At 38.8% G+C, this 27144-nt stretch overlaps 2 long non-coding RNA genes across 2 annotated transcripts; one reads left to right on the forward strand and one right to left on the reverse strand.

Annotated features, from left to right (window-relative positions):
* Nucleotides 1-7997: 7997 nt before the first annotated feature.
* LOC134224325 (uncharacterized) lies at nucleotides 7998-8941 on the reverse strand. Its single transcript, XR_009982905.1, has 3 exons — nucleotides 8697-8941; nucleotides 8281-8536; nucleotides 7998-8224 (listed from the first exon to the last, which is right to left on the reverse strand). It is a non-coding gene; the product is annotated as an uncharacterized LOC134224325 (long non-coding RNA).
* A 15764-nt stretch (nucleotides 8942-24705) lies between these two features.
* Nucleotides 24706-26833, forward strand: LOC134220763 (uncharacterized). Its single transcript, XR_009982046.1, has 4 exons — nucleotides 24706-25969; nucleotides 26032-26224; nucleotides 26304-26598; nucleotides 26662-26833. It is a non-coding gene; the product is annotated as an uncharacterized LOC134220763 (long non-coding RNA).
* Nucleotides 26834-27144: the final 311 nt, after the last annotated feature.

The following is a 27144-nucleotide window of genomic DNA, read 5'->3' on the forward strand; positions in this document are numbered from 1 at the left end:
AAAGAGTACGGACCCCGAGTCCGACGGCTCCCGGCCCGGATCGTCTCTGTCACTACGTAATATCGCCGGCAATGAGGGTGCCGCCGCTAGCTACCCCCAAGAGCAAAGTCCCAGGTACCGAGGTGTGCATCGAAGTATAATGTTAATATCTGCATCGAGCACAAAACCTATCAAACGAGCCTCCAGTGGCAGTGTAACCTTACGTGTCGGACCGACAGCAGCAGTGACCGCTGCCTGGTGGCGGTGGCAACAACGCGATGCATCGGCAGCCATTGGGCCCGGTCCCACGGCGGTTGACAACTCCGGCAGTAATAATCACAGCTCGAAGGCCAGCAGTGGCATCTCGGAGCGGATGTCAGTTAGCAGTAATTTCAAACGACAGAAGAAGGAGAACACTGCCAGATTAGCCGCACAAAACCAGAGGCCGGCGTCGAGCATAACCAAACCGCTCCAAACCATTCACATCGGCAGATAATTCATCGATCTCCATCCCGGCGAAACCGCGTAGCACCAGTTCGACCCCGGCAACGGCAACCGGACGGTTGGGCCCAGTACTGGCGGCATGATGCCAAGGCGGTCCACGACGCTGTACGAGAAGACGTCCTCGACGGAAAAGACAAATGCCATCACGGATAACACCATGGTGAATCTCAATAGTCTTACACCAGCCGTTAATTATTCCAGACAACCGGTTGCATTTCCCAGGAATATTCCATCGCGATCGATTTCCCACTCGGGTCAATCCAGATCCCGTAACAGTACGACATATGCCATTGCCGGAACCAACGTAGGCGACTCACCAACGTAATCGGCAAAACTTTCCTGCAAAGACTTACTACCAACTCCAACAGTAAACGCACGATTCGAATGTCCTGCACCAACAGGAACGAAGTAAATTTGTTGTTTTGCGTGTGCAATTTATCGGAAAGCACGAAAAGGAACCGCTGGCAGTTAGGTTTATTGATATTGGAAGGAATTTAGAAACGCTCAGGAATTGTACAGAGAAAAAAAACTATCTCGTTTTAAAGAATAATCCCGAATGAATTTCCCCAGGATTCCCGAAAGAATCCCCTCCGGCTTGAATGGTTGAATGATTGGTTGCTTGATTGGTCGATTGGTAAGTCGGCTGGTTAGTTGTTTTGTTGGTTGCTTGAATGGTGGATTAGTTGATTGCTTGGTACATTGTTTGCTTGGCATATTGGTAGCTAGCTTGAATGGTTGGTTGATTGATTAGATGCTTATTGGTTGGTTAGTTCATTGGTCTTCTTCTTATTGGCATTACATCCCCACACTGGGACAGAGCCGACTCACAGCTTAGTGTTCATTAAGCACTTCCACAGTTATTAACTGCGAGGTTTCTAAGTCAGGTTACCATTTTAGCATTCGTATATCATGAGGCTAGCACGATGATTCTTTTATGCCCAAGAAAGTCGAGACAATTTCCAATCCGAAAATTACCTAGACCGGCACCGGGAATCGAACCCAGCCACCCTCAGCATGGTCTTGCTTTGTAGCCGCGCGTCTTACCGCACGGCTAAGGAGGGCCCACTAGTTCATTGGTAGCTTGCTTAAATGGTTTATTGGTTGGTTGATTGATTGGTTTGTTGCTTGATTGATTGGAAGTGGGCTTGAATAGTAGGTTGCTCGATTGGTTAGCTGGTTACTTGATTCGTTAGTTATTTGATTGATTGGTTGCTTTGTTGGTTGAATGGTTAGTTGCTTGATTGGTTAGCTGGTTACTTGATTCGTTAGTTATTTGATTGATTGGTTGCTTTGTTGGTTGAATGGTTAGTTGCTTGATTGGTTAATTCGTTGCTTGATCGGCTGGTTAGTTGATACTGTTTTGTTCAACCGTCTAAGACGAGTCGGCTGGTTAGTTGATACTGTTTTGTTCAACCGTCTAAGACGAGTTTTATTACCATTATTTTGATATCTTTGCAGATACGTATTTCGACCACAACTGTGTGGTCGTATTCAGTGTCTCGTACTCGACTGTTTTGTTGCTTGCTTGATTAGTTCGTTGGTTGAATAATTGATTGGTTGATTGGTAGATTGCTTGATTGATTGGTTGGTTATTTGGTTGATCGGTTGATTGGTTGCTGCTTGATTTGTTAGGTGGTAGAATGGTTGTTTGGTTGGTTGGTTGCTTGATTGTTGATTGGTTCTCAATCTTACCAACTAATAAGGTTATTTGGTTCATTGGTTGCTTGACTGGTTGATTGATTAGTTGCTTGATTGGTTGGTCGGCTGGTTAGTTCATATGTTGTTTTGTTGGTTGTTTCAATGGTTGCTTGGTTGATTATTAGTTGGTTGGTTGCTTGATTGTTTGGTAGATTGGTAGCTTGCCTGAATGGCTGATTGCTGGATTAGTTGATTGTTTGCTTTACTGGTTGATTGAATGGTTGGTCGGCTGGCTAGTTGATTAGTTGTTTTGTTGGTTGCTTGAATGGTTGATTGGTTGGTTGCTTATTTGGTTGATTAGCTTGTTGGTTGCTTGATTTGTTAGTTGATTGATTGGTTGCTTGATTGGTTGACTGGTTGGTTGGTTGGTTGCTTGATTTGTTAGTTGGTTGAATTGTTATTTGCTTAATTGGTTAATTAGTTGCCTAATTGATTGATTAGTAGGTTATTTGGTTGATTGGTTGCTTGATTGATTGATTGATTGGTTGGTCGGCTGGTTAGTTGATTAGTTGGTTTGTTGGATGCTTGAATGGTTGATTGGATGGTTGCTTATTTGGTTGATTAGCTTGTTGGTTGATTGGTTGATTAGTTAGTTGTTTGATTGGTAGCTTGCTTGATTGGTTGGTTGCTGGATTAGTTAATTGATTGATGGTTGGTTACTTGTTTGGTTGCTTTACTTGATTGATTGGTTGTGGTTATTTAGTTGATTGGTTGCTTGATTGGTTGGTTGGTTGGTTGCTTGATTAGTTGGTTGGTTGCTTGATTGCTTGGTTGATTATTTGGTTGATTGCTGTTTGATTTGTTAGTTGGTAGTATGGTTGATTGGTTGGTTGCTTGACAGGTTGATTGATTGGTTAGTAGGCTGGTTAGTTGATTAGTTGTTTTGTTGGCTGCTTGGTTGATTGGTTAATAAGTTGATTGCTGGATTGGTTGGTTATTTAGTTCATTGGTTGTTTGATTGGTGATTCGTTGGTTGCTTGATTGTTGGTTGGTTGCTTGACTGGTTGATTGATTGGTTGCTTGATTGGTTAGTTGTTTTGTTGGTTGATGGGTTGATTGGTTATTAAGTTGATTGGTAGCTTGCTTGAATGGTTGGTTGTTTGATTAGTTAGTTGATTGATTCGTTGGTTATTTGGTTAGTTGGTTGCTGCTTGATTTGTTAGTTGGAAGAATGGTTGATTGGTTGGTTGCTTTTTTATTGATTCCTTGATTGGTTGATAATTTGGTTGATTGGTTGCTTGACTGGTTGATTGATTGGTTGGTCGGCTCGTTAGTTCATATGTTGTTTTGTTGGTTGCTTCAATGGTTGCTTGGTTGGTGGATTAGTTTATTCGTTGCTGGATTGGTAGCTTGCTTGAATGGCTGATAGCTGGATTAGTTGGTTGATAGCTTAATTGACTGGTTATTTGGTTGATGGATTGCTTTACCGTTTGATTGAATGGTTGGTCGGCTGATTGGTTGATTAGTTGTTTTTTGGTTTCTTGATTGGTTGATTGGTTGATTGATTGATTGATTGGTTGGTTGTTGCTTGATTTGTTGGTTGGTAGAACTGTTGATTAGTTGGTTCCTTGATAGTTGGCTGGTTGCTTCATTGTTTGTTGGTTGCTTGGTTGGTTATTTAGTTGATTGGTTGCTTGATTGGATAATCCAGCAATCAGCCATTCACGCAAGCTACCAATCAATCAAGCAACGACTCAACTAATCAACCAACCAAGCAACCCACAAAACAACATATCAACTAACCAGCCGACGAGCCAATCAACCAAGCAACCAAATTACCAACCAATCAATCAATCAACCAACAATGAAGCAACCAACCAATCAACCATTCTACCATCTAACAAATCAAGCAGCAATCAACCAACCCATCAACCAAATAACTAACCAATCAATCAACTAACCATTCAAGCAAGCTATCAATCAACTTATTAACCAATCAACCAAGCAACCAACCAAACAACTAATCAACTAACCAGCCGACTAACCAATCAAGCAATTAACCAATCAACCAGTAAAGCAACCAACCAACAATAAAGCAACCAACAATTCAAGCAAGCTACCAATCAACCAAGCAATCAAGCAACCAACCAGCTAATCAACCAATCAAGCAACCAACCAATAACCAATCAAACAACCAATCAAATAAATAACCAACCAATCTAGCAATCAACTTATTAATCAATCAACCAAGCAGCCAACAAAACAACTAATCAACTAACCAGATTACTAACCAATCAATCAACCTATTAAGCAACCAACCAATCAACCATACTACCAACTAACAAATCAAGCAGCAATCAACCAAATAATCAACCAAGCAATCAAGCAACCAACCAACCAACCAATCAAGCAACCAACCAATTAAGCAAGCAACCAATCAACCAACTAACTAATCAACCAATCAACCAACAAGCTAATCAACCAAATAAGCAACCAACCAATCAACCATTCTACCAACTAACAAATCAAGCAGCAACCAATCAACCGATCAACCAAATAACCAACCAATCAATCAACCAACCAATCAACCAATCAATTATCCAACCTACGAACTAATCAAGCAAGCAACAAAACAATCGAGTCAAGTACGAGACACTGAATACGACCACACAGCTGTGGTCGAAATACGTATCTGCAAAGATATCAAAATAATTGGTGGAATTAAATGGAGAGTCCTAAACTCGTCTTGAACGGTTGAACAAAACAGTATCAACTAACCAGCCGACCAACCAATCAATCAACCAGGCAACCAACCAATCAATCAAATAACCTGATTGGTTGGTTGGATTGGCAACCAACCAACAATCAATTGGTTGATTAGTTGTTTTTTTTGGTTTCTTGATTGATTGATTAGTTGATTGATTGATTGATTGGTTGAATATGCTTGATTAGTTAGTTGGTAGAACTGTTGATTAGTTGGTTCCTTGATAGTTGGCTGGTTGCTTAATTGGTTGGTTGATTGCTTCTTTGTTTGTTGGTTGCTTGGTTGTTTATTTAGTTGATTGGTTGCTTGATTGCCTAATCCAGCAATCAGCAATTCAAGCAAGCTACCAATCAATCAAGCAACGAATCAACTAATCAACCAACCAAGCAACCATTGAAGCAACTAACAAAACAACATATCAATAACCAGCCGACCAGCTAATCAAGCAACCAAATAATCAACCAGTCTAGCAACCAATCAACCAAATTACCAACCAATCAATCAATCAACCAACAATGAAGCAACCATCCAATCAACCATTCTACCAACTAACAAATCAAGCAGCAACCAACCAACCCATCAAGTAAATAACTAACCAATCAAGCAACCTAGCAATCAACTTATTAACCAATCAACCAAGAAACTAACAAAACAACTAATCAACTAACCAGCCGACCAACAATCAATCAACCAGTCAAGCAACCAACCAACTATAAACCATTCAACAGTTCTACCAACTAACAAATCAAGCAGCAACCAAACAATCAATCAATCATTCTATCAACTAACAAATCAAGCAACCAACCAACTAATCTACCAATCAAGCAATCAACAAAACAACTAATCAACCCATCAAGCAACCGACCAACAATCAACCAACCAACTAATCAACCAATCAACTAATCAATCAACCAAACAACTGAATAATTAACTAGTCAACGATTCCAACAACCAACCAATCAAGCAAGCCACCAATCAAGCAACCAATCAACCAACAAAACAACTAATCAACAAACCAGCCGACCAAACAATCAAGCAAGCAATCAACCAACCAATCAATTATTCTACCATCTAACAAATCAAGCAGCAATCAATCAAATAACCAACCATTCAAGCAAACTACCAATCAACCAAGCAATCAAGCAACCCACCATTCAAGCAAGCTACCAATCAACCAAGCAATCATTCAACCAACCAACTAATCAACCATTCAAGCAACCAACAAAACAACATATAAACTAACGAGCCGACCAACCAATCAATCAATTAGTCAAGCAACCAATCAACCAAATTACCAACCAATCAAGTAATCAATAAACAAAAAAGAAACCAACCAATCAACCATTCTTCCAACTAACAAATCAAGCAGCAACCAACTAACCAAATAACCAACTTATCAATCAACTAACTAATCAAACAACCAACCATTCAAGCAAGCTACCAATTAACTAATTAACCAATCAACCAAGCAACCAACAAAACAATTAATCAACTAACCAGCCGACTAACCAATCAAGCAACCAATCAATCAACCAGTTAAGCAACCAACCAACAATCAAGCAACCAACAATTAATGGAAGCTACCAATCAACCAAGCAATCAAGCAACCAACCAGCGAATCAACCAACCATTCTACAAACTAACAAATCGAGCAGCAACCCATAAACCAAATTACTAATCAACCAAACGACCATCCATTCAAGCATGCTACCAATCAACCAACCAACCAATAATCAAGCAACCAACCAACTAATCAATCAATCAAGCAAACAACCAATTAGCCATCCAAGCGACCAACAAAACAACTAATCAACTAACCAGCCGACCAACTAATCAAGAAACCAATCAACCAACCAGTCAAGCAACCTATCAATCAAATAACCAACCAATTAACCAAATAACAAAACAACTAATCAACTAACCAGCCGACCAACAATCAATCAACCAGTCAGGCAACCAACCAACTATCAACCATTCAACAGTTCTACCAACTAACAAATCAAGCAGCAATCAACCAATCAATCAATCATTCTACCAACTAACAAATCAAGCAACCAACCAACTAATCTACCACTGCTCTTCGAGAACGATGGTGTTGTTCCGTTATCAGCAAAATCGATACGAATACGACGATCCGGTGCCCTAACAGGAACCCATGGAACACAAAAAAAATCGTTGGTAACAATGAAAGAATCGTTGCTAAAATTAAGAAAATCAGTTAGTGATTTTCAGTAGAAAGTATAACATTGTTGAAATAACAATTGTAAAAATGTTACTTTGATATGAACTTCAACTAGAGCCAACCTTTTAAAATAACAGTTTTCTCTCAAAACAACGTTAATTTAACTTTTTAAAATAACATTTTCTTTTTAAAACTAAATGTGCCTTTTATATTAGAATCAACAATGAAACTTTCGAAATAACAAGATTTGTGCATTTTCAATTTCAATTAAATTCACATATTTATTTAAAAATAATTATTGCATTTATATGCTCATTGTGTGTCTTGAACAGTACCGAAGTCCAGTGCCATATCCTTGCTGTTCATCATTTCATAACCGCCGTTAACATTATTGCGATAGTTGTGCTGGTGGTGTATCGGTCAGTCTACGTAGCGGTTGTAATCCATGTGATAATTGTGTGCACTAATGTCCATTGCTACTGTCGTCCGGTGGTTGCGTATAACCAATGATGAATACGTTGGTGGTACCAGCATTATCGTGCTCAATATATTCTGCTTGACTCCTTTCGTTGCTCGCCAGACTCCTACGACGAGGGCCACCTTCCGCAGTGTCCAAGTGTTCTAGCGCTTGATAACTTCACGGATTTACCAGACTGGGAGTACAGTTCCATCCGGCCCTTAAAGTCGAGTTCCTCGAGTAGATCCGTTTCCACCCGGTTCTCAAGCTTACGGCAATCGTTCCGTCACACGAGATTCTGTCTCCTGCTGTTTTTTTTGGTTGCGGAGGTTTGCCTTTTGCATTGACCTGAAAATAAGGTATAATCATCAGGATTTTTATATCACTATTAAATCACAAATTACGTACGTGCAGCAGAATAAACATTCAGCAACCTAGCCGACGACGGAACTGCTAGGAATAGTCGGGGAAAAGTCGAGCCAGTACCGGATGACGGCAGTTTATGCGGCCTTCGGTGGATGCATGAAGAATCAGTTTATTGGATTGTCCTGATGGAGGGACCTATCGTTGGCTGGCGGGGGTGACTGGTCTTCCCTTCCAGTGGCCCGAGATTCCGTCCTCGTTTTCCTGGGGCTTTCCGACTTGACGGTTAGTGTCAGTTCCAGCATTTCGCAACCCGATTCGACGAGGGAACAACTACCTATAAGTGATGAACTTATGAATAAATCATCAAAATAAACATCTGACTTTACTTACATTACCGGAGCCGCTATGGTGGTGACAGGGTAAACGTCGACAGTGCTTGATGGCGGCCTTCGATAGCTGCTCGTGAATCGGTGCATACGCATTTCCTTCACAGCAGCCGTAGCAGCATCAATATAATCGTACAGAATGTAGGCCTGGGTGTCCCCTTTGTTATATTCGATCTTTTTGATGGCACCAAAACGGTCGAACTCACGCTCATGTAATGTTTTCGATACGGATTCAAGACAAAATTTTCAAAACGACTTATCTGTTTTGTAAACAAAGATTCAAACGACGATTTGACGAATCGGATAGACGCAAACCAACACCATCAACAGGTAGCGGAAACCTTCATCTACCTATTGATGGTACTGGTTTGCGTGGAGAGCAAATATATTCGTCAAATCGTCGTTTGAATCTTTGTTTACAAGTAGACAAGTCGTTTTGAAAATGTTGTCTTGGATTAATATTTGTGCACGATGCAAAACCGAAACGACGTCGCAAGGTGAGGCAGAAAGGCAGAAAAACAAACAGACAAACTGTCAAAACGTCAAGAGGGGTAAGTCAGCGCTCGTAAAATATTTATGTATAATGTAATTCGTCACCCACGAGGGGTATTTTCTTCAAAATGAAGAAGAAGACATGGTGCCCGATTTTCTGATGGCTTTGTACCGGACATTTCGGTCTATGTATTCGTCAATGTGCTATGTGCGGGGCTCTTTAATAGACTGGTATCTCGACTGGGCTCTCCATGTGATACACAATACTAGCAGACGACTCAAGCTATGTTGCTCACTAGGTCACTGCGGTCTGGGTTCGTATTGTGATCATACCGATACATTTCCCTTCCCGCAGTCTGTCAGTTTAAAAACAAATAATAATAATAATGAAAGCTCATCACGCGCATGAATGTTTTCCGAATAATTAACATGTAAAGTTGATTTAATGTTTTCTTGGAGCCGACATTCAATACCGAATAGTAGTCTATGTTGACAACGGGTGGTACTGATGCCATCTCCAAGTAAAGGCCGTTCTACAGCGATTAACGCAACGGCGCATCTTGACAGTAATTCTGTATTCTCTGTCAAAACGCGCCACCGCGCCCACCACCGCAGCCGAGCCATAACACTTTGATGTAATGTGATGGGATCATACTAGTGGACTTTGTTTCAACATGGAATAATTTAAATGGTATCGTAAATAAACAATAAATTAATTTAAGTACTATTGCAATAAATCGACATATTAATCTGAGAGCTTCCATTATTTTGGCGGTTGATCAAGATTATGGCGTCATATCCTTTACAGTACTGTCTGATATCATAAATTTCAGTAGTCAAATGGTCATGTTCTATTCCGCTCTTCAAAATTCAAGTCTTCAAAGTCTGGTCCAAGATTCAGTTATCAATGGTATGGTAATGCTTCATTGCGTCTATTTCCTAGCTAAATGAATGAATTTTACGATTATGAAGCATTGATTTATATGAATAACATCATTAAAAATATGTACTACTCGTTGGATAGTCATTTCTATTATTGTGAGTTGTATAATTAATGTAAAACACTACTTGTCTTCTATATTTTAGATCTGTTATTGTCATTGTGTTGTTGTCGGTTGTCTGTCTGTTATGTTTCAACATAAAGGTCTTTTATAACTTTGTCTTATTAGTGTTTTAGTCATTGTTAGATACAGTATGTATAAAACTACAAAAGAATTGTTGAGTACAGTGATCGTTCGCTAATTGGGGCACGACCACACCCCAACTAGCGAATGCCGTTCGCTAATTGGGGCGTTTTGACAAGCGTCAATGTTGTTTACTTTTTGCATTGAACAAATGAAAATTTTACGCGCCAGAAAATATCGATCCCGCCGAACACGGAAACAAAACGTCAACGCGTTTTTGACATCACATTCTGACGTTTAGCTGCTTTTTAATTGGGTTTCGCCCCAATTAGCGAACCCCAACTAAAAAGCACCCCAACTAGAAAAACCCCAATTAGCGAACGTTCACTGTATTGCCTTACAAATCCTATGTCCTTCTTCTATCTATCAATATCTGATTTCTCCTTTTATCAATCTCTTTTTCTCTTTTATAATCTCAACCTCCACTTTTTTCTTCTGTCTCTCTTCTATCTCAGATTTTCAATTTAATATTTTTCTATCCAATAGTACAGTAAACTTCTACCTTGGCTGCTCTAAACCATTTCTGAAACAAAAATAAAAAAAAAATTCTGTTTAATTACTGAATCTAAAATGTTCAATATTATTATTTCATTTTGTGATCAATCTATTTTTTAATCCTACGTTTTTTCTTGGCTGATTTCTGGTTTGCTATGACATTACTATTTTGAATTTTTCAACCTGATGTAAATCCTGATAAGTCTAAATAGTTCTCCACTCCCAATTGAAAACATTCTGAAAATTGAATGTCTCTAAAATACAAAGTAGACTTCTCAATTTCAATCTATATTACAACCTATCCTATCCTACCTATGGCCACGCGTTGGCTTCGCTACTTCCAGTTGACGAGAAATTGATTAATTTCCCGACCCCTTGGAGAGTGCTAATGAGCCCTAGCAAAAGATATTTTAGTTACTAGATAAAGATTGTCGCTTCGGTTCCCTTTGTTCTGCTGTCCGAAACATGTGTGGTACATACCTGTCAAATCGTATGGATTTTCCTTCTTTGACATTTAGCTCCCCTATCCTCGCCAGCAAAGATGTTCCGGACAGCGACGACAGCGACAATCTTTATCTAGTAACTAAAATATCTTTTGCCCTAGCGGATCCTCCATGTAAAGAGCTATACCTGATAAGTATGCCGGGACATACGATCAGGGGCTCAGTCTGCAAAGCAGCCGATCCACTGTGAATCGTTAGAGGCGCACTGAAGTGCTCCAAATGTGATATTATACACAGATGAATATTATCTTCAGTACCGTCAACCCCCGTGACCTTGGCTAGGGGATTTTTCAATTACAATTATATATATATCAAAATCAACAAAAGAGAGAGAAACCTTTCTATTTTTATTTTATTCTAATAAATTTATATAGTTAGAAAACTATTCATTATTTATATTGCGCTTTTTGCACTTTATAAGAGTTCTGCGAGATTTTTTTTCTCACAGTCATCTTTTTCTCACACTCAATACACTCAAAAAACTTTGATTTTCCGTGTATAATATTTGTGTGTGAGTGCTCAATCTGAAAACACGCTAACCTGAACCTACCCAGAATTATGTCAAAGTGACCCAGATTCAGCGAAACCGTGGTTACTCTAATTTGGGTTCGGGTACCTTAACTCAAATCTGGGTAGCAGTACAAGCGAAAAAATCTGGGTAACCGGTACCCAGCTTTTTCGCTCTAGAAAATTATTATTGTCTAAAAAAGTTAAATAAAACAATTTCCCCAACGCAAAACATTTGTCGGCTGTGCCGACAATGCTTCGCCATGATACATTCAACTATTCTTACCTGTTTCTTGCTGAATTCTGTTAAAAAACCCAACATTATTTCCAACATGCGACTTTGACGCTGGTCGACGCCATGTTGATATATCCGAAAATGTTTAAGTCCTCGTTTACCAAGATTTCGGGTTCGGCTGACTCATATCCATTTTGTTGACATACCCAGATTATGACAACTGCTAACATCGAAAAAATCCGGGTACAAATGACCCGGCCACTGGGTTGTTTCAGATTAGCGTGAACAAAAAGACGTCAAATCTTGGCGGGAATCGATTTAGTGTACACGCTTACATGTGACTAACGAGTAATGGGTTATATTTGGGTAAATTTCAGTAACAAAAATCGATCAACCCGAAATGAGAGTGAGTGTGAGAAAAAGAAGCGGGCAAATCACAATCTACACATAACTCTTCAAATTGGTGAAATCGGCAATACTTATATATTTTCTTTTCATAATGTAGTAAATCGAATAGTCAGATAGAACAAACTTGTTCATTTTCCTCAACATTATATTTTAACTTTATTCAAACGAATATTGACATGATGTAACAACCCGGATAAAAAATATAATTAAAATATCATAAATTTTATTGTTACAACACCATTTGAAACATGATTTTTACCATTGAATATAATGGAATTTTGACAATAAAATCACATGAGAAATAATGGTTTTCCACGATAAAATGAATGGTAAATGGGACTTTTACAATTAAAAAGGGGGGTTGTTATGTATCTTTACAATAAAAAAATCGAAAATTTTCCATACAAAATTCGGGGCAAAACAATTGATTTTACGGTTCTTCAATGGGATGATTTCGAGCGACAAAACAATAGAAAACATTGTGTTTTAAATGTTTTCAATTACTGTTTCTATTGTTTTACAATAGAAATACAACAGGATTTAGAATACATTATACCACAGAGAACAGACATGGAGGCTCGAACAAAATTTCTTGCAAAACATGTGTAAACAAACACACCGAACCTCAACGCCATCGACGTCGACATTGCAACTCACAATCTCATTTTGACAACACGATGGCGCTGGCATGCTCTTGCATGCACAACGACACTAGCGCACAGTGGCATTTTTTTATGACGCTAGCGCTGATTATGCACGAGATAACGGCGACATTCCAAAGTAATTTCAAAATGAACAGTAAAAAGTTATCACAACGTGGCGAGTAGAGCTTCAACGTCTGTTCTCTGTGATTATACTCCAATATTACAATAAAAATACAATACAATTAATTGTTTTACAAATTATTTTATTTTCCTCCGGTTGTTTAGATTATCTTTAGACGAATCCAGCGCTCTACTTCCAAAGTTAAGTGGGTTGCCTGTATCTGGAGAAAAATCCAACATCGGTTTAAAAGGGTACTAACTTTGTTCCGAATAGACAATACATATACAGTATACCCCCGCTGATCCGACAAATGTATGGCCGGACTATCGGGGTTTCTCTCGTTAATCCGACTGTCAAATCCATACAAATGAACCAAAACAAAATCACAGCACAAATTTGAAAACTGACAGCATAATGTGTTTAAATGGGTGTTGAAACTTTTTAATCCGGAAAATTCCGAATTAGCGAGATCCGGACTAACGAGTCGTCGGATTAGCGAGGTCCGGATAAGCGGGGGGATACTGTAGATATAAACCTGTGAAAAATGTAAATTATAAAAGAATGTCAGTTTTATTAGAAAAAATACGTCGAGAAGAAAAGAAAAAAATACCTGCATCAGTTCTTATTATATCCCGTTGGTGAGATTGGCCAATGGTAGCCACTGAACGATCTTGAATCAGTGACCAGCAAGCAGCAGTATTTTATTTATCATAAGCTTCATTTCTGTAAAGGAACAAGGATACATGTTACCAGGCATGTCATCAGGTATTATGATGATAAAATTTTCATTTATTTTTTGTTCGGGATGAACCACTGCGTTCATTATGTACCTTGAACTTTTGTTGTATAAGATTACGATTACCGATGGTGAGCATGAACCGTTTGTCAGCGCAGTATCATTACTTGAGACTTTAACCACAGATAAACAGACGTCTCACTTAGAACAAAATGCAATCAAAATCATCGTCATGAAAACATTATCGCCCAATGCTAAATACCCTGTGTGTGGTCAAGCGGCAACCAGATGGCGGTAGTGAGCAAACGTCAAACACAAACAAAACCGATGGAAGCGCCATCGGTGCCCGATCGACCACCTACAAAAAATTGAATCCACCGTTAAAAAGCTGAACGATGGAACATGTGTTGAGTGAGACGTCTGTTTCTCTGTGCTTTAACGGTCGCTACTAAACGCGCTGCAAAAACAGTAGCGCAGCTGACAGGTGACCAAATTTGACAGCGCGATAACAGCGCTACTATTTGATAAACTATCAAACGTCGAACGTCACCGATACGGAATGCAGCCACCAAAATGATAACCGAAAATACCGAAAATAGTGACCGATGCGAAAAAGAGTGACTAATCTAAAATGAGAGTATGTACAGTGAGGGTGATCAAAATACTCTTCACTAATTATAAACAAAACTGTACACGCTCAAATGAATCCAGCCATTCTCCGAGTAAAATGATAAGCAAAAGTTTTTGTTCCCTTTCATTTTTTTGAAATCAAATTTTTATTGCATAGCATTTCTAGACCTGCAACAAGACCTGCAATATGAAAATATATACTTGAGAATCGGTATAACATTTTTATTTATTTAACAAACAAAGCTATTGTAATTTTATTGTTTTCAATTGTTATTTCATCTATATAATAAATCCATGAAATATTCCAAAATATTAATTCAATAACATTAGACGGATTTCCAGATCATCCAAACCGAATACTTTTAAAATTTGTTTAGTTTTTGGATGAGCAATACTAAACATAAGCGAACAATAAAAATATAATAGAATATATCGGAAACATTTAAATATATTGTTATTTTAATGTACGTACAATAAAGATCTTTTACAACCGTGAATATTTTACAATAAGCATACAATAGTTTGTAATGTTTGCCACACAATCTATTGTATTTCAATGGGTTATGTCATACAAGTTACTGTAAATTTTTATCCGGGAAGGTTTGACTGTGAAATTCTGGAATTGATCTCAAATTAATAGTCGATTTACATAACTATTTTTAAATCGAGAAATAATTTAAATTTACACATATGCGGTTCTTGATTCAGCCATATCCGGTTATCTTCTGATTTAGCTTTTATCAATACTTTTTCATAGCAATGATATAAATAGTGTTTTTGTCTTTTTTTAAACTTGATATTTTGTACTATGAATACAAATGAATTGTATAATATGTTCAATTCATATGAAATTATTGAAGTAAAGGAAAAAATATCAAGTTTCCAAAGACCAGCTTTGAAGTAAATCCGTAACATAACGTATTAGATTTTTTTTAAATCAATCACGTAGAGATGTGAAAATTTATGTTGAAGTCCATATTGCCCGTTGCATCAATTTTTAGACTCTGGCGCAACTTCGTTTTACTTCGAATTTTTAGCGTGCACTCCAATACATTCAAACTATCTTCGTAATTGTTTTTTGTTGTTGTTATTTATCGAACACACATGTTTTTGTTTACTCAAATAAACAATAAACAGTGTCAATTCATTTGTGTGTGTGATACGGGAAAAATATTCACGCAAATAATTTTCGCGCAGGAGTCTAATAAGGCGGAATCTGCGCAATAAACTCGTATTGCATTATTTTCTGGTAAAACTCAAAATCTATTGATCATTTTGATACCGTCATTGGGGGTGACAAAGAATCAAATGGGATTGAAAATAGGTCACTGTCAACAACTTAAAAAGTTTTTAGTAGCAAGAAAACTAATTAACCAAAACTAATTACCCAGTCGTTTTCCAACGATTTTGTTATCGACCTCTTGGCTGCCAGTAACAGCGATGATTCATTCTTAACTCATCGTCACCCCCGATGGCGGTATTTGAAATCGATCTTCGTTTCAAATAGTTTTCAAATAAATATAAACGGCTAGATTTCATGAATTTCTAACATTCACAATTTATCAAATTCTACAAGGGCCCTTTGTTTTTTTTTTGAAGATTTTTCTACATTCAAATATGTTACAAACAATAAACAAAACGCATAAGAAACTACTTTATACGTTTTTAATTTGCAAAATGAACGGGCTTGGTGGTCATATGGCTACCGCTTCTGCCTCATACGCAGGAGGTCGTGGGTTCAATCCCAGGCCCGTTCCATTCTCCTACTTTGTATCTTTTCATATATTTCTCATGTTCTAGCAATCGCTAGAACTGGAAATGGGCTTTCATACCATTTCTATCTTCTATCCCCCTATAACTACAACTTGATTAGTTCTAGCAGGTAACTGTTAGAATTCGAAATGAGCGAAAAGTTCGTTTCGGCATCGAATTAGAATACTACACCACCCTTTCATTACTATCACATTGGCAACCCGTTAACCAAGACGAACCTCTGCCATAAAAACCCTAACCCCCAGATTCCAATAAAATTCCACAGGAACTCGTGGCGAGTGCAGAGGTGTTCTCGGCTTGCAGTGGGCGAGTGACTGCATCATCAATTCCTTCCCATCCCCGATGACCGTGAGGACGTGGCCAGCGCCATTATCGACCTTCCAAAATACTAGAGCTCTCGGACTGTGCACATTGAGGTTGGAGTGCAAATCCCATGCTTCCATCCATTGGTTCCCTGTGCAATTGCGATTGTTCTGGTCGATCACGGAGTAGCAACTACGATATGCACGGTCATCATGCTCATGCTCATGCTCATGCTATACGTTTTTAATTTGCAAAATTAAATTACAAAATTTGTGTAATACTTTGTGTAATATACAGTAGATATTAAAAAAAAACATTAAAAACAAGACAAAAATATTACATAATCATATTACATCCTTACAAATATTACATCCTTATATAAATCTCAATAATATTTACTCGCTATATGATATTTGATAGATTTGATTGACGACATCACCAACACCATTGAAAACATGTGTTGGCAGTCAAAAAGTTGCACCCAAACCGTTCGTATTTGCGGTGGCAAATATTGCACCGCCGGTGTACACCATTCGGAATAAACGAAAACGACATTAAAAACATTCGTTTTGGGGGGCAGTATGTTCGGGCACGAACGTTACACTCGTAGCTGCTGCTGGATTAAAGCAAAGCAGCGTGTGTGCTGCCTTTCATTTGTGTAATTTTTTGTTCTCCCTTCTCGCGCCAAGTGGTCGCGTTATATGCGTAGCGTTTGGCGCGCTGTTTAGTCCTATAAGAATTTAAATTTGAATGTTGTGCACACGTCCCTAATAAATGTTTATGTAAAATCCGTTTGTTTTAAATGTTTATGTAAAAGCCTATAAAAGGCGACTCTCAATGTCATGTAATGGACAGTGTCTCGAAAGTAACCTCCGAGTTGGCACGCTGCCTCTCGGAGGCAATAAATCAGAAGTCTCGATCAAGCAGTAGTTTTCTTTAATCGTCGCCCAGAGTATCACCATAAGAAAAAACACAACGTAGGGTCGTCCCACCCTGGACGAAACAATGTCTCATATTCGTATTTCACAGATATCTCTGAAACCGAATTTCCGATTGCAGAAAAAAATTAATGGGTCCAATGACAAAAACATAGCTTTCGTTTAAAGATAAAATCACACAAATCGGTCCAAGGACAACTGAGATCTTGATGGGACATATTTTACCAATGTGTGAAGTTGATACGTCTAATGCTTTATGTTCGTATTTCAGAGATATCTCCGGAACCCAATGTCTAATTGCAAAAACAAAATACAATGGGTTCAATGGCATAGCTTTCGTTTAAAGATAAAATCATGTAAATTGGTTTACAGACGGCTGAGATATTCATGTGACATTATTTTGTTAGTTTTCTGAAAATACACTTCATGTTCGTATTTCTCACATATCTCTGGAACCAAATGTCCGATTGCAAAAAAAATGAACTTGTACAATGACAAAGTCATAGCTTTCGTTAATTGTTAAAATCGTGCAAATCGGTCCACGGACGGCTGAGATCTTGATGTAACATTTTTGTAACGCACACACATACGCACACACGCACACACACACACACACACACACATACATACATGTGCTCAGTTCGTCGAGCTGAGTTGATTGGTATATACGACTTGGGTCTCCGAGCCTCGGATAAAAAGTCGTTTTTTCAAGCGATCTTTATACCCTTCTTAGGATGTAAGAAGGGTAAAAACTGATATTCCGGCAAAATGAGGTTTGTTAGCTGATTTTCGGCAAATTATTTGCTGATTTTCAGCAACTACAGAAATCTCGGCAAAAAACATGTTTACTGGGGCACGGCTGTGCAAATCTCGGTAAAAGTTCAACATTTTGCTGATATCCCTGTAAAAAAAATTAAGTGTGTACACTACTAAAAATTCACACATATTTATTGGCAAAAATCCATAGATTTAACTTATGATGTATATCAGCGCACACATAACCATTCTCCACGCGAACTACTAATAAAATATATATCCAAATAAATTTTATGTGTGGTCTCGAATAAGCAATTATTTAGTTTATGTGTGGTTCTATATCGATTATATTAGGGTGGAGCTATTGCAAAACATTATAACGGTGACACATATATCTTATATAGATATTTTTGGCAGTCTACAGTTCTTCCGCAGCTGTCAAAATTCTTCCGCAGGCTTGAAAATCTTTGAAACACTGAAACAAAAATCAGATATTCGGTGTTGTCATCATAGTATGCCATGCAAAACGACAAAGAAAAAGCATGAAATGACAGCTGCGGTAGTTTATAAATTGAGCCGAAAAAAGGAAAGCTTTCTCTAGGACCGGAAAATAATTAAGCTGTGAACCATTCCACCGATTCGTTTAACTTTTAGTTAAAATTGCTTGTTGCTTGGGAGCAATAATAGCAACTTTCCTGTGTTGGCTTAATTTCAAGAAAAATGAGAACCACCCAAATTTAAATATTACTCTATATTGTGGTTTGTAAAATAGTATACATATTATAATATAGTTATCATATAATTTAATAATTATAGCACAGCGTTTAATTTAGATGAATAGCTTAATTATCAAAAAATAATACTATTCATCGTCTTTATTGTATATAATCAAACCCCAAATGATCGCACGAAACAAAAACGAAGATAAACTAATGATGGTAAAATTGCTTCGCAAAAACGCATGGAAAAATTGGTGTTTCTGAATGGTAACGATACTTAACAACCTATTCGATGTATCATCCAAAAGCTAAATATTTTAAGGGTTATCGTAAATATCATTCGTGGTATATTTAATGTACGGTATTTCAAATGATTCCTCAAATAATTCAATACTCAAAAAACGATTACAAGAAAAATAGTTGAACAATTCCATTTTATTCGGGGATAGTGCGCTGCCAAACGGCTTAAACTCACCACCGGTAATCTTGCTCTAAAACATATAAATAGACTTTTCTATTATTTCTTCCGTTCATTACAGCAAATACGGTTCCGGATTTGTGTGAACAGGAATACTATCCCCTGCAGAGAATTATGGTCTTGCATATGATGCCAAGTCTGGAGCCCGACGAAACAAAATCATCTTCTGCCTGTAATGAGGGAAAATATGCCATTTGCAGAAGAAGAGAGAAAACCATGATCAGCTGTCGACTCCAAAATTTAATTAAATTGTTTCTATAACGGGCCCTCCTTAGCCGTGTGGTAAAACGCACGGCTACAAAGCAAGACCATGCTGAGGGTGGCTGGGTTCGATTCCCGGTGCCGGTCTAGGCAATTTTCGGATTGGAAATTGTCTCGACTTCCCTGGGCATAAAAGTATCATCGTGGTAGCCTCATGATATACGAATGCAAAAATGGTAACTTGGCTTAGAAACGCTGTTAATAACTGTGGAAGTGCTTAATGAACACTAAGCTGCGAGGCGGCTCTGTTCCAGTGTGGGGATGTAATGCCAATAAGAAGAAGAAGTTTCTATAACTGAAATAAATGCTTAACTTATTCCTACACGCAAACAAATATTGCAGTCGAAACTACCATTCCGAGGGTTATTTTAAGAATATGCACCGACGATTTTCAGCAGATAACAAACCCGTTTGATTTTACCATGCGCGCAGTAAAAATCAACTGTGGCCTATGCGGAATGTTGTCACATGAACTGGAACAGTGGTGAATTTAACTGAAACCATGGTAAAATTAACTGAAATTTCATGGTAGTTTTTAAAACAGAGCGTAGTCTACAAAATAGTAGTTTCTACCACGGATTTTTTTCTGTGTACCATTCTTTAATTACGATACTGCTCGTATAATCCAATCTGAGTTAATTTGATTACGCACACAATTTTTTATGTATTATCAATTCAGTGCAAATCCGAATTATAGCCGCTAACAAAGTTGGATTTTTCTCACAATTCGTACGTTACACCTAACTTCGGAAGTGGTGCGCTGTTTTCATTTGGTGATGTGCTATACAGCGCACTACTTCCGAAATTAGGTTTAACGTATGGTTTTTTAAGAAAAATCCAATTTCAATAGCGGCTATAATTCGGTTTTCTACTGAATTTATAATAACATAACCTCGAATCTACTAAAATGAAAAATGGGACATATTTACCCATTTTGCCAATAAATCTCAAGAACAAAAATTACCCATTATATGAAGTTCAGGGGAAATACGCATTATATGGGGCACACACTTGTGGTATTCGTACCATGGTACAAGGCGACAAGAAAATAATGATAAGGAAATTATTTTGAGCTTTTTAGTGGAATGTTTTCACCTGTCATAAGACGAGTTTATACCATCCCATTGAATTCCACCACTTAATTGTATCTTGACAGATACGTATTTCGACCTCAAAGGTAAGGCCGTCTTCAGTGTCTCGTACTTGAGGTCGACTAAGTCGAGTCTGTACAGATACAACCTTAAGTGGTGGAATTCAATGGGATGGTATAAACTCGTCTTATGACAGGAAGAAAATAATGTCAAGGCTATCTTCAATGAAGACAATAATTGTTCTGGCACTCACTTCAAGATTTTTGTACCATGGTACGAATACCACAAGTGTGTCCCCAAATTAATGAGTAAATCGAGTTAACCCATTTAATGAGTTATGTCACTTTTCTTCAAAATGGGTACGAAAGTACCCATTAATGGGTTCTTGAGAGCTTCCGTATGGTACAAGAGGACAAGAAAATTATTCCATGATATAGATATTCTCAATCCAGTTGAAAACCGGAATTGGGGGATAGCGAAGTTAGATTTTTCTCACAATCCGTACGTTAAACCTAACTTCGGAAGTGGTGCGCTGTTTTCATATCGCTAAGCGCTATTCAGCGCACCACTTCCGAAGTTAGTTAGCACCCAATTTCGCTATTGCGCTATTCAAATTAATTCATGAAAAGAATGTTACTTAGGTCCTTTTGAAAAGTTAAGCGAGAATATTCCAATATTGGTCGAACAGTGGCGCAAAACAATGATTTTAGGCAGTACACATCCCGGAATTTCTTAGCAAAACGGAAAAGGAAACCTAGCTGTGAAGATGCCTTCGAAACAATGTATGCTACGTGGTCCTTGAATGTCATTTTCGTATCGACCAAAACACCTAGGTCTTTGACTGTCGACTCTCGTTGAAGCTTTTTATCTGCCAAAGCGTATTCATGCTGGAGAAGAGAGCACACTTAAATCCAGAATTTCAGCTCGGTAATAATTTTTACAGATTTTACTCGGTAAAATTATTTTTTTACTGATAGATCAGTTCATTTTCTAGAGTTTACTGATATCTGTAATCATTTATACCATTTATACCGATGTCTCAGCAAATCTAATTTATATACTATACATCGGTAATGAAAATTACAGAGCCATTCGGTAATCCAAATCAGTCAACACTTGTCAAAAACAAAATACCGGTCACTCAGTAAAAAATATGTGTTTTACTGAGCTTACGGTAGCATATTTACTGAGGTCTCGGTACCCAATGGGAATTACGCGACGCTCAATATGGCGCCATACTTAGAGCTCTGCGAACTATAATATTTCTTCGAGATAATCTGTGGCTTGATTCGAGTGCCAGATCGAGTGAAAAAATGTAAGTGTCTTTAATGTGAACAATAAAACTTTTCTTTGAATTTTTAGCACAATGGAGAAAATGGCGTTTTTAACACCCGTTCATGCCATTGTCAGCACGATTGAAAAAAATTGCAAGACTGTTCCAGACATTGCGCAGAGAATTTTTAACGGAATTCCAGAGCTACAAAGAGCTGTTGAAGACAACATTAGTGGAACGCGGTAGATTTGCGATAGGGGTAGCAGCTTGCAAAAGAAGAAGCAGCCGTTAGAAAATTTTATGAGATAATTTACTTATCAAAGTGTGTGCATAAGATGAAATATCTAATTTTGAATAAATACAAAAATAATAATGGGTAAAACTTTTCTTCATGTTTTATTTAATATTGAGAAATTTGTTGGTATTTTTTATTACCGAGCCCAGTTCTTTTAAATGAAGATTCGTCGGTACTTTTTCACCGAGTGCCCGGTAAAGATTACCGGTATGCTCAGTAATATTTGACATTTTGCCTTCGAGCGCACAGAACCGAGCAGTCCGTAAAAGGGTGATGTTTTTACTGAGGTGACTACCGAGAGCTCAGCTGTTGAGAATTCGGTAATTCGTTTACCGAGCTCGTCGAAAAAAATTAAGTGTGAGTGTTTGCGTCCAAAAGATATGACCGAGCACTTAGCAACATTGAGCGTCATTCGGTTAATACGGCACCATTCTGCAAAGGATTCAAACTGTTGTTGCAGAAACATTGCGTCTTGAGATTGCTTGATACAATAATACAGTTTCAAATCGTCGGCGTACGATAACTTTAGACATTTCAAAACAAAGTTGACGTCATTCATATAAAGCAGAAACAGAAACGGTCCAAGATGACTACCCTGTGGAACGCCGGATCGGACTACAAACGGTGAAGAAATGTGATCTCCAATTTTCACCGCCATACTGCGATCTGATAAATAGGATTGAAGCCAGCTGAGCAGAGCGTTATTTATGCCTAATTTGTCAAATTTTGCTATGGCAATCTGGTGATTCATTTTGTCGAATGCAGCAGAAAGATCTGTATAGATTGCATCCACCTGATGGCCATTCTCTATTTGTCTTATTACAAAGGAAGTGAAGCACGCCAGGTTAGTGGTCGTTGAACGTTTGGGCATAAACCCGTGTTGGTCATTTGAAACGTAATGGGCGTAGCTTGAAGTCAATTCGCCAAGAACAATCAACTCAAATAGCTTGGAAACGGCGCACAGCGCAGCTGTTCCCAATAGTTTGATACGGTCCTCTTGCACCCCTTTTTGAAAACTGGAAATACATATGACTGCTTCCAGCACACCGGAAACACCCCGGAAGTCAGCGAGAGGTTGAATACTGCAGTAAGTGGTCTGACAAGCGACTCTGCGCAACGTTTAATAACAAGCGATGGGATACCGTCTGGGCCGCATCCCGTGGAGGATTTCAACTTCTTACTGGCAGCTATTATTGAATCGTTTGTGATGACCAATGGCTGCCTAGCGACAGGAAGACTGGGAACATTCCTAGTGGCAATAACTACATCTTGCGGGTCGAGATACTCATTAGTAAATACACTACTGAATTGAGTACGGAACAAATTAGCAATGTCGTTGGTAGTTTGGGCTTCAGATAAACCGTCAGTCATCGTTAAGGGCAATCCAGATTCCTTCCGTTGTTCGTTGACGTACCGCCAAAAGCTTTTGGGATTATTCCTGAGACGACTTTGCAAACGATTTTGAAAGGCATTATAGAGATGATCGTTGAGTTGCTGATATTCGGAGTTGGCCTTGATATAGCTAGCTTTTGTAGAGTCCGTACGATACTTGCAGTGTTGTCTGAGGACCGCGCGTTTGACTCTTTTCAGATTTTTGAGATGAGCGTTAGACCAGGCTGGTTTGACCGGTTCTGGTGTGGATCTCACGGGAACAAACTGGTCGATGGCGTAAAGTAGTATGTTTGACATGGTCGAAGCAGCTAGGTTGACGTCAGAATCTCGAAGAGCCGTATCCTAGTCAACCTGAGCAAGAAAGGCATTCATCCCGTTAAAATTGGCCTTGTAAAAGTCATATGAAATGCTTTCAGACGGCTCGTGGAAGTTATGGAGCGGTTTTATCTTGAGTTGCATCTGGACGGGAGGATGATGTCTGACAATCTTGACGAGCGGTGATGGGGCCTGCATAACCGAACAGCTCCCGCGGAGTTCGTTGCTGATGAAAAGCAGGTCAAGTATTCGGTTGTTTTCATTTTCCACATCATTCATCTGGTACAGTCCAGCTGTGCTATACGCGTCAAGCAGCAAACGAGACGTCTGGCCGATCAGGGATCTCGATGCAATCGGGAAGAGAAATCCTGATTTATGGCGCTGCCAATTGATTGTGCTCAAGTTGAAGTCACCGAGGATAATCATTTTGTCCCTTCTTGGACCTAATTGCGAGACCACCCAGTTAAGCGAAGCGAGGTGACTGTCGATCAACTCCGCATCATTGATTCGATCGGGAGGGATGTAAAGAACGCAGATGAAGAGAGCGGCATCAACAGTAGTTACAGCGACCCACAATTGCTCAACCGACGAGTTTCCAGGAGGACTCACTAAGCAAGATTTGAAGCAGGAGCGAACGGCTAACAGAACCAGAGCATAAAATATTCATCTTCATGAAACAATTTCAGTCCGAATTTTGACAAACATCGCATGATTATTCAAAACATAGAATGACATAGTCAGACGACTGCTCCACAAACTCATTCATTCGGCTGTCACTGAATGTGCTTACTATGTGCAGAAAAAAACATAATTAGCATTGTTTATATTGATATTTACCGTTGAAAGTGCCTCGTGAATGAAAATCGGATTCAGTTCTATGTGATAAACTACTTTACTCAGTTAAGACTTGTTCAGATTTCATATAATTTATCGATTTGTAGAACGTACATAAATATTCAATGACTAATATTCAATCGAATATTGACAGTCCAGAGCCGACTATGAATGTGTCTGGAAGTGAGCTGACAAGTGAAGCGAGGTGGACGTCACCAAAAAATTTCGATTATTTTACACTCTGAACAGAACACCCCCTCTAGTGCTTTTGTTACTGTTAGAAGATGACCTATCTTGCCGATAAACGCAGTATGGTTCGTCGAAGAGTTGATTTACGGTGGTATTATTGTTGAGCCAGGTTTCGGTGAAGGCATAGACGTCGTAGCAGCCATCGCTAAGGGCCAAATGATAATCGGCAAGAGAACTATTGATCCCGCCGACGTTCTGGTAGTATATCAATACATTCGAAGATTCTTGAACCGCACGCCTATCATTTGAAACATCCGGTAACATGGAGTTGAACTGGCGTGGAGATGGTGTAGCAATACTGGAAATCGGAATGCTCTCAGGTACAGAAGATACTGGTAACTGATTGTACTTGCCGGTTATAGGATTTCGGAAGACCCCGTCTCCCAACTCAGACGCAGGACCGGGACGGCTGTTGGTCGCTGGCAGCGGAACTGGGGACTCCCAAAATGCTTTTGTCGGTGCGTCCTGGTGGAAGGGTCACGTGCATCGTGGCTGCCGAATTTAGCTCATTGGTTCCGGAGCAGAGGTAGGTGTCGATAACGGGAAGATTCCGCAAACAGGAGAAACTGTGACGGTTGGAGTATTTAGCAGCGGCTTCCACATGTTTTTTGAGCTGATATCCTCGAATTCCCGAAATAGAAGAACCATACACGCTTAGATCAGTTTACCTATTTATAGGTACTTTAATCACCCATATTTGGGTATTACAAAAATTACTCATAATATGGGTGAAATATACTGAGAAAATCAGTCAATTTCACCGATATTGTTGATAATATGACTTAACCTATAAATGAGTAAAATTATTTACTCATATTTGGATGAAAAAATAAACATTTGCATCCTAACCACGACCAGATCAAACAAATCACAGTTTTGAAGTGCTTGTCATATTGTCCCTGAAATTTATAATTTTGGAGTTTTGGCCAAGTGAAATCAGGATCAGCTTCACTCCAACGCAGTGAAGAGTAAGAACGTGTACGATAAACCGCTTCTCCACCGTCAACGGATACGGAAACCCGTCGAAATAGCAGCCGATAATGCACGCACCCGGTCTATAGGTGAATTTAAATAATGATCCGCCCCTACTTTCTAATGACACTTATCTTCGTCATCCTTATAGGAACGACAGAAATCGTGGAACTGTGCAAGTCGAATCTTGCTCGGAAGTTCAGTCTCATTTGTGCCGGAACTGGGAAAATTCGGCATGCATTCAGCTGGCGGTCAGCGGTGAATTCCCGACGGTATCCGAAGAAGTGCAGTTCCTACTGTTCACCATTTGTTGTCACCAGCAAGTTTTCCGAAATCTCATTACGGTAAGTAATGCTGGAGAAAAATGATTAGTGCTATAAGAATTACTGTTTATATCTATGGTTTCATTATTTCGTTTTTCAGGAAACCGATGACCACAGCAAAGCAATTTCAAACAGAAACTTTTTCCGCAATTGGCAACTTGATTTTTGAGCGGCAATAACGACCCAAGAAGCAGTGTAGAATTCACTTCAGACTACATCCCTTCAGCCCTCTCGGTCTTCCCATAGTCCCTATAAGAACGAATCAATCGAATATGATGACGCTAGTGGAGAATTCACATCAAATGACCCCGAATCCTCTCGGAACGTTGCTGCTTTTGAACCACAATGCGAAACCTGTTAATAAGCTGCCACCGTACCCGCCTTTTCGTGCTCAGGTAAGTTTCAATAACGATCTGCACCTCTGCAATAGAAATGATGAGTTCTCCATCTATTTACAGCTGCAGCCGTAAGAACACCGGATGTGGAACTGCGAAGTGTTGGACATCCGTTCTATCCATGCAACAGAGGGGAAGTTCCGGCAGTACGTCGATGATTGCAGCAATCCAAATAAATGCAGCTACTGTGTTCCCGAATTTAAAAGCGATACGTTCATATTTCGGTCCGCTTAAATTATTCACTTTTATTTTTTATTTTTTTGAATAAATTTATATTATGGTTCTTTGATTATAAATAAATTTGTTTCTCTTTATTTTCTCGATAAAAAAAAACAAAAACAAAACATTACCCAAATATGGGTGAAATTTACCAATAAACCGATCCTATTAAAGTACCTATATATGGGTGAACTGGGTTTACCCATAAATAGGTAAACGACAATTCACCCATATCTAGGTATGTGCACTTTTTGGTGATTCTAGGTACTCTTCACCCATATTTGGGTAAACTGAACTAAGCGTGTAGGCCAAGTATTCGCATTAAGT

Source organism: Armigeres subalbatus, chromosome 3, assembly GCF_024139115.2.
Source record: "Armigeres subalbatus isolate Guangzhou_Male chromosome 3, GZ_Asu_2, whole genome shotgun sequence".
NCBI classification, from domain to species: domain Eukaryota; kingdom Metazoa; phylum Arthropoda; class Insecta; order Diptera; family Culicidae; genus Armigeres; species Armigeres subalbatus.